This window comes from Somniosus microcephalus, chromosome 6 (genome assembly GCF_052327205.1).
Source record: "Somniosus microcephalus isolate GS21.2 chromosome 6, FLI_Smic_1.0, whole genome shotgun sequence".
Classification (NCBI taxonomy): domain Eukaryota; kingdom Metazoa; phylum Chordata; class Chondrichthyes; order Squaliformes; family Somniosidae; genus Somniosus; species Somniosus microcephalus.
This window is the reverse complement of record NC_140992.1, coordinates 114,135,724-114,145,456: the sequence shown is the minus strand read 5'-3', so window position 1 is coordinate 114,145,456 and position 9,733 is coordinate 114,135,724.

Sequence of the window (9,733 nt, the reverse complement as noted above, 5' to 3'; positions counted from 1 at the left end):
CTATACCTCACACATGACAGATTGTTCACTCTGCACACACTGTGTCCTATACCTCACACAGGACAGATTGTTCACTGCACACAATGTGTCCTGTACCTCACACAGGACAGATTGTTCACTCTGCACACACTGTGTCCTATACATCACACAGGACATATTGTTCACTCTTCACACACTGTGTCCTATACCTCACACAGGACAGATTGTTCACTCTGCACACACTGTGTCCTATACCTCACACAGGACAGATAGTTCACTCTGCACACACTGTGTCCTTTTCCTCAGACAGGACAGATTGTTCACTCTGCACACACTGTGTCCCATACCTCACACAGGACAGATTGTTCACTCGACACACACTGTGTCCTATACCTCACACAGGACAGATAGTTCACTCTGCACACACTGTGTCCTTTTCCTCAGACAGGACAGATTGTTCACTCTGCAAAGACTGTGTCCTATACCTCACACAGGACAGATTGTTCACTGCACACACTGTGTCCTGTACCTCACACAGGACAGATTGTTCACTCTGCACACACTGAGTCCTATACCTCACACAGGACAGATTGTTCACTCTGCACAGACTGTGTCCTATACCTCACACAGGACAGATTGTTCACTGCACACACTGTGTCCTATACCTCACACAGGACAGATTGTTCACTCGACACACACTGTGTCCTATACCACACACAGGACAGATTGTTCACTCTGCACACACTGAGTCCTATACCTCACACAGGACAGATTGTTCACTCTGCACACACTGTGTCCGATACCTCACACAGGACAGATTGTTCACTCTGCACACACTGTGTCCTGTACCTCACACAGGACAGATTGTTCACCCTGCACACACTGTGTCCTATACCACACACAGGACAGATTGTTCACTCTGCACACACTGTGTCCTATACCTCACACAGGACAGATTGTTCACTCTGCACAGACTGTGTCCTATACCTCACACAGGACAGATTGTTCACTGCACACGCTGTGTCCTATACCTCACACAGGACAGATTGTTCACTCGACACACACTGTGTCCTATACCACACACAGGACAGATTGTTCACTCTGCACACACTGTGTCCTATACCTCACACAGGACAGATTGTTCACTCTGCACACACTGTGTCCTATACCTCACACAGGACAGTTTGTTCACTCTGCACACAATGTGTCCTATACCTCGCACAGGACAGATTGTTCACTCTGCACACACTGTGTCCTATACCTCACACAGGACAGATTGTTCACTCTGCACACACTGTTTCCTATCCCTCACACAGGACAGATTGTTCACTCTGCACACACTGTGTCCTTTTCCTCAGACAGGACAGATTGTTCACTCTGCACACACTGTGTCCCATACCTCACACAGGACAGATTGTTCACTCTGCACACACTGTGTCCTATACCTGACACAAGACAGATTGTTCACTGCACACACTGTGTCCTATACCTCACACAGGACAGATTGTTCACTCTGCACACACCGTGTCCTATCCCTCACACAGGACAGATTGTTCACTCTGCACACACTGTGTCCCATACCTCGCACAGGACAGATTGTTCACTCTGCACACATTGTGTCCTATACCTCACACACGACAGATTGTTCACTCTGCACGCATTGTGTCCTATACCTCACACAGGACAGATTGTTCACTCTGCACACACTGTGTCCTATTCCAGATTGTTCACTCTGCACACACAGTGTCCTATACCTCACACAGGACAGATTGTTCACTCTGCACACACTGTGTCCTATACCTCACACAGGACAGATTGTTCACTCTGCACACACTGTGTCCGATACCTCACACAGGACAGATTGTTCACTCTGCACACACTGTGTCCTATACCTCACACAGGACAGATTGTTCACTCTGCACACACTGTGTCCTATACCTCACACAGGACAGATTGTTCACTCTGCACACACTGTGCCCTATACCTCACACAGGACAGATTGTTCACTCTGAACACACTGTGTCCTATACCTCACACAGGACAGATTGTTCACTCTGCACACACTGTGTCCTATACCTCACACAGGACAGATTGTTCACTCTGCAGACAGTGTCTTTTACCTCACACAGGACAGATTGTTCACACTGCACACACGGTGTCCTATACCTCACACAGGACAGATTGTTCACTCTGCACACACTGTGTCCTATATCTCACACAGGACAGATTGTTCACTCTGCACACACTGTGTCCTATACCTCACACAGGACAGATTGTTCACTCTGCACACACTGTGTCCTATACCTCACAGGGGACAGATTGTTCACTCTGCACACACTGTGTCCTATCCCTCACACAGGACAGATTGTTCACTCTGCACACACTGTCTCCTACACCTCACACAGGACAGATTGTTCACTCTGCACACACTGTGTCCTTTCCCTCACACAAGACAGATTGTTCACTGCACACACTGTGTCCTATACCTCACACAGGACAGATTGTTCACTCTGCACACACTGTTTCCTATCCCTCACACAGGACAGGTTGTTCACTCTGCACACACTGTGTCCTATACCTCACACAGGACAGATTGTTCATTCTGCACACACTGTGTCCTAAAGCTCACACAGGACAGATTGTTCACTCTGCACACACTGTGTGATGAAATATATTCCATTCATCACTGCCTGTTTTGTGTGTCTTGTAACTGCCTGCTTTCTGTGTCTTTTCCCTTCCCCCAGTCCTCATGTATTATGTATTGGAATGTGCTGGAACTGGTTGTGTGCAGGGCTCCGCCCATACCTGGCTCCTTTGTAATCTAAGTTCAGTCGGGCATCAGCCTCCTGAAGGAAGACATCTCTCTATTTTACGTGTTATGTTCTGAGTTAATAAAAGCCTTACTTTTGTTCTGCTAACTTCGAGTCTCGGAATAATTGAGGCACATCAATTTTATTAACTCAATTTTCAACACTATGGATCAACTCCTGAAACCCAAACGTTTGGATTTGGATCAACATGCTCCGGACGCATCAGCACGCTTCGGACACTGGTTTGACTGTATGGAATTCTTCCTGGACAATTCCGCAGCCGTCAAAGACGCTACGGACACTGCGAAGATGAGACTCGGAATGCTACAGAATTGGGTAAGCCACCGGGTTTACCCCCTCTTCCAAGACGCCGATACGTACCTGGCCGCCTGCAACACCTTAAAGGCGCATTACCAGCAGCCTACGAATGAGGTGTATGCTAGGCATCTACTCGCTACTCGCGCACAGCGACCTGGGGAATCGGTGGAGGAGTTCCTAAGCATCCTGAAAAAGCTTGGCAAGGACTGTAAGTGCCGAGATGTAAAAGCCGCAGTGTACACCGACGAGCTTGTTCGCGATGCCTTTATCACAGGCCTCAGCTCCACTCACATCCGGCAAAGACTGCTGGAAAAAACGGAGTTGGACCTGAAACAGGCTGCGGACACCGCGCGGTCCCTGGAGATGGCCCAGAGAAACTCGGACGCCTACTCTTCAGCCCGCGCCGCCCACGTGCCACGTGTGCGCCAAGGGCGCCGCCATCTTGGAAGGCATCTTCCCCGCCCGGCAGCCCGACACCGGCGGGGCCCAGCTCTCCCCCCAGAAGCCCTACGACAGCCGCGACGCGTCAAGGACCCAACTGCTACTTCTGCGGGCAGCCAAAGCACACCAGAAACCTGTGCCCGGCGAAAGGCACCACCTGCTTTAAGTGCGGTAAGAAGGGGCACTTCGGGAAGGTGTGCAGAGGGAACCCCGCCGGAAAACCAACCGCCGGAAAACCCGCCACCGCCGCGTGTGCGCCGTGGGAGCGGCCATCTTGGACGCCATCTTGCCCGACCTCGTGGGGTCCGCCATCTTATGAGCAGACAGCGTGGACGCCATCTTGTCTCGATCAGGGCCCTACAGTGGCATCGGTCACAGTGGACCAGACCAGGCCGCATCCGCTATCCAAATCAATGGTGGACATCGAGGTAAACGGGTGCCGGGTTAAATGCTTAATTGACAGTGGAAGCACGGAGAGTTTTATCCACCCTGAACTGGCACAACAACTCTCCCTAAAGGTGGTCCCTGCTCAGAGTACCATCTCTATGGCCGATAAAACCCAGACATCGACCATTCTGGGTTACTGCACGGTACAATTGTGCGTTAACGGAACTGTGTATGATAATTTTAAAGTATTAATCATGAAGAATCTATGTGCGAGCGTGATCTTGGGTTTGGATTTCCAGTGCAACCACCAAAGCATCACGCTCAAGTACGGTGGGTCCCAGCCGCCCCTCACAGTGCGCGGTCTGGCTACCCTGAAGGTAAAGCCGCCTTCGCTATTCGCGAACCTTACCCCTAACTGCCGGCCAATAGCGACCAAAAGCAGGAGGTACAGCTGGGAGGACAGGCGGTTTATCGCGACCGAGGTAGACAGGCTCCTGAAAGAGCGCATTATTGAACACAGCAACAGCCCGTGGCGCGCCCAAGTGGTAGTGGTAAGGGGTAGCGAGAAGAAACGGATGGTGATCGACTATAGTCAAACGATCAACAGGTACACCCTACTAGACGCCTACCCGCTACCCCGCATATCAGAAATGGTGAACCAAATCGCCCAATACCGGGTGTTCTCCACCATCGACCTCAAGTCAGCGTACCACCAGCTCCCTATCAGACCAGAGGACCGCCCGTACACCGCCTTCGAGGCGAACGGACGCCTCTACCAATTCCTCAGAGTCCCCTTTGGGGTGACGAACGGGGTCTCGGTCTTTCAGAGGGAGATGGATCGCATGGTCGATGACCACCACTTGCAGGCAACCTTCCCCTACCTCGACAACGTCACCATCTGCGGTCACAACCAGCAGGATCACGACTCGAACCTCGAGAGGTTCCTGAAAACCGCACAAAAACTCAACCTCACCTATAACGAGGACAAGTGCGTTTTCAACACCACGCGCCTCTGCATACTGGGCAGCGTGGTGGAGAATGGGGAAATCGGACCAGACCCCGACCGATTGCGCCCCCTACGGGAGCTGCCCCTGCCCAACACTCCCAAAGCCCTGAAAAGGTGCCTGGGGTTATTTTCTTACTATTCCCAATGGGTCACCAACTACTCCGACAAAGCCCGCCCCCTCTTGAAAGCATCCTCTTTTCCGCTCTCTGCTGAGGCCCACGCCGCCTTCAAAAGCATTAAGCAGGATATTGAGCGGGCCACGCTACAGGCAGTGGACGAGAACACTCCATTTCAAGTGGAAAGTGATGTGTCCGACTTCGCCTTGGCGGCCACCCTCAACCAGGTGGGGCGGCCCGTAGCTTTCTTCTCGAGGCCCCTCCAAGGCCCCGAGATCAGACACTCCTCCGTGGAAAAGGAGGCCCAAGCCATCGTGGAGGCAGTGCGCCACTGGCGCCACTACCTAGCCGGCAAACGCTTCACCCTACTTACCGACCAGCGGTCGGTAGCGTTTATGTTCAACAATAAACAGAGGGGGAAGATTAAAAATGATAAGATTCTTAGGTGGCGGATCGAGCTCTCCACTTTCGAGTACGACATCATTTACCGGCCAGAGGCCCTTAACGAATCCCCTGACGCCCTCTCACGAGGGATGTGTGCCAGCGCCACCGAGGATCGGCTACAGACCCTCCACAACGACCTCTGCCACCCAGGGGTCACGCGGCTGTTCCACTTCATAAAGTCCCGTAACTTACCCTACTCGATTGAGGAAGTTCGGTCTCTGACCAGGAACTGCCGCACTTGCGCTGAGTGCAAGCCTCGGTTCTACCGCCCAGATAGAGCCCACTTAATCAAAGCTACACGGCCCTTCGAGCAGCTCAGCTTAGATTTCAAGGGCCCCCTCCCGTCCGTCGACCGCAATGTTTACTTCCTGAACATTGTGGACGAATACTCCCGTTTCCCATTCGCCTTCCCCTGCCCAGACATGACCAGCGCCACGGTCATTAAATGCCTCAACAGCCTGTTCTGCCTGTTCGGTATGCCGAGCTATATCCACACGGATAGGGGGGCGTCCTTCATGAGTGAAGAGCTACGCCAGTACATGCTGTCCAAGGGGATCGCCACGAGCCGTACCACCAGCTACAACCCCCGGGGTAACGGCCAGGTGGAGCGAGAGAACGGGACAGTGTGGAAAGCAGTCACTCTAGCTCTAAGGACCAAGGGCCTCCCTATCTCCCGCTGGCAGGAAGTCCTCTCGGATGTGCTCCATTCGATACGGTCGCTATTGTGTACGGCCACTAATGCCACGCCTCATGAACGAATGTTTGTCTTTCCTCGGAAATCCACCTCAGGCGTATCCATGCCGTCATGGCTCTCCACCCCAGGTCCGGTACTCGTGCGAAGGCATGTGAGGGGCCACAAGACGGACCCTCTCGTGGAGCCAGTACACCTACTCCACGCCAACCCCCAATACGCATATGTCCGGCACGCCGACGGAAGGGAGGACACCGTGTCCATAAAAGACGTAGCCCCAGCCGGCATCGACAACAACCACGGCAATAGCAGCGACGACGATCACAGCAACCCTTACCCACCCACTATTCTTTCATCACCCCCGGAAAAACATCGACCAACGGCACCCCCACCAACTACCCCTTCAACAACCCCGGCGGCACCCCCGGCAGAGACCCAGGAGGCTACCGGGGACACCCAGCCGACACCCGCGGCACCACAACAGCCACGTCGGTCGCAGAGGACTATCAAACCCCCGAACAGACTAAATCTATAGAAGGGGTGAATGTGATGAAATATATTCCATTCATCACTGCCTGTTTTCTGTGTCTTGTAACTGCCTGCTTTCTGTGTCTTTTCCCTTCCCCCAGTCCTCATGTATTATGTATTGGAATGTGCTGGAACTGGTTGTGTGCAGGGCTCCGCCCATACCTGGCTCCTTTGTAATCTAAGTTCAGTCGGGCATCAGCCTCCTGAAGGAAGACATCTCTCTATTTTACGTGTTATGTTCTGAGTTAATAAAAGCCTTACTTTTGTTCTGCTAACTTCGAGTCTCGGAATAATTGAGGCACATCACTCTGCACACACTGTGTCCTATACCTCACACAGGACAGATTGTTCACTGCACACACTGTGTCCTGTACCTCACACAGGACAGATTGTTCACTCTGCACACACTGTGTCCTATACCTCACACAGGACTGATTGTTCACTCTGCACACAGTGTGCCCTATACCTCACATAGGACAGATTGTTCACTCTGAACACACTGTGTCCTATACCTCACACAGGACAGATTGTTCACTCTGCACACATGGTGTCCTATACCTCACACAGGACAGATTGATCACTGCACACACTGTGTCCGATACCTCACACAGGACAGATTGTTCACTCTGCACACACTGTGTCCTATACATCACACAGGACAGATTGTTCACTCTGCACACACTGTGTCCTACACCTCACACAGGACAGATTGTTCACTGCACACACTGTGTCCTGTACCTCACACAGGACAGATTGTTCACCCTGCACACACTGTGTCCTGTACCTCACACAGGACAGATTGTTCACACTGCACACACTGTGTCCTATACCTCACACAGGACAGATTGTTCACTCTGCACACACTGTGTCCGATACCTCACACAGGACAGATTGTTCACTCTGCACACACTGTGTCCGATACCTCACACAGGACAGATTGTTCACTCTGCACACACTGAGTCCTATACCTTACACAGGACAGATTGTTCACTCTGCACACACTGTGTCCTCTACCTCACACAGGACAGATTGTTCACTCTGTACTTCACACAGGACCTACAATCCTCCGAGATCTCTGCACTCCTCCAATTCTGGCCTCTTGCACATCCCAGATCTTCTTCACTCCATCATTGCCGGCTGTGCTTTCAGCTGCCTAGGCCTTAAGCTCTGGAATTCCCTTCCTTAACCCCTCTGCCTCTCTCTGCTCTTTTGAGATGGTCCTTAAAACCTACCATTTTGACCAAGCTTTTCGTCACCTGTCCTAATATCTGGTGACTGGTAACACTCCTGCAAATCGCTTGGGATGTTTTTACTATATTAAAAGCGCTATGTAAATCCAAGTTGTTGTTGTTGGAGCTGAGTGCCAGCTCCTGGGGCAAAGATGTTTCTTGCAATAAGGAATACCTGGCCCTTTTCCCAAAAAAGCCGGTATCCTTAGGCAGTAGAGCACTTTATGACGGGCTGGCGTAAAATAACAGACCTTGCAACATTTGATGGCTCCCACTTCTGCCAGGATGCGGTCCTGGCAGCGTCCAGGTGTTCGTTAACCCAGGTGCAACAGAGGTGGAAGCGACAGGAATTCTGTCGGGAGACGCCGTCACACCAGCCCCGTCTCTGGTCCTGATATCATCCCGAAAGTGGGGTAGATGAAAGAAGCACCCGCCTCCAGAGTATGTAACCGGTATAACCAGACCCCCGCCACCCGCAACCGGGCTTCGCATCCGGCATAAAGTTTGTTGACTTCTGGGGCCGACACCTTTACAGGAGTCTTACGTCAACATGTTTGAATTCACTGTGTCTGTGGGTTGAAGTACGGCGCCCTCCAACTCATATCAACAAGGCATGTGATCGCTGAGGAAAAGAACCAGGATTGGTTATAATGTCAGGTGCCAGAGATACGATACTGATGAAGAACGAATGGAAAGTCAAAGATGATAAAAGGCCAATCAGCCTGTTGAAGCCCATCCCTCTAATAACCTAACACCCTCATTGAAGCCCATCTCTCTACCACCCTAACTCTCCCATTGAAGCCTATCCCTCCAGTACCCTAACTCTCCCATTGAAGCCTATCCCTCCAGTACCCTAACTCTCCCATTGAAGCCTATCCCTCCAGTACCCTAACTCTCCCATTGAAGCCTATCCCTCCAGTACCCTAACTCTCCCATTGAAGCCTATCCCTCCAGTACCCTAACTCTCCCATTGAAGCCTATCCCTCCAGTACCCTAACTCTCCCATCGAAGCCCCTGCCTCAAGTACCCTAACTCTCCCATTGAAGCCTATCCCTCCAGTACCCTAACTCTCCCATCGAAGCCCCTGCCTCAAGTACCCTAACTCTCCCATCGAAGCCCCTGCCTCAAGTACCCTAACTCTCTCACCAAAGCCAATTCCTCTCACACCCTAACTCTTCCATTGAAGTCTGTCAGCTTTCATTGAAGCTTATCCCTCTAGGACATTAGCCCTCTCAATGAAGCCCATCTCTCGAGTACCCTAATGGAGAGCTCACCCCTCTAGTGTTCTTGGCCTCCTATCAAAGCCGATCTCTCTAGAATGTGAACTCTCTGATCAAACCCATCCCTCTCGTACCCTAACTCTCCCTTTGAAACTCAGCATTTAGTACCCTAACACAGGACTGAAAAAGACCACTGCCATTTATTTGGCTCGTCCCAATAAACTTTCCCATTTTTGTGATACAATGACACAAATTAAGTCATCACATCGTAGTGTTTCACATACAATGAAAACACTTTAAAATAAAATTTGTGGCCCTTTAAGGGGGAAAGAGAGGGTTGATCCTGGTACAGTATATAACTGACACACACGGATCTCTTATTTCCCTTGGAGGAGATGATCCGCGCTGGAGTACGGATCTCCTCCTCTCCCGGATGGGATGATCTGCGCTGGAGTACGGATCTCCTCCTCTCCTAGAGGGGATGACTCTGTTGTGAATGGGGGGTGTCTCACTACTTTTAATCCGGAGTGTATTCCTGATAGAATGAGTGGTGCTCTCCAGGCA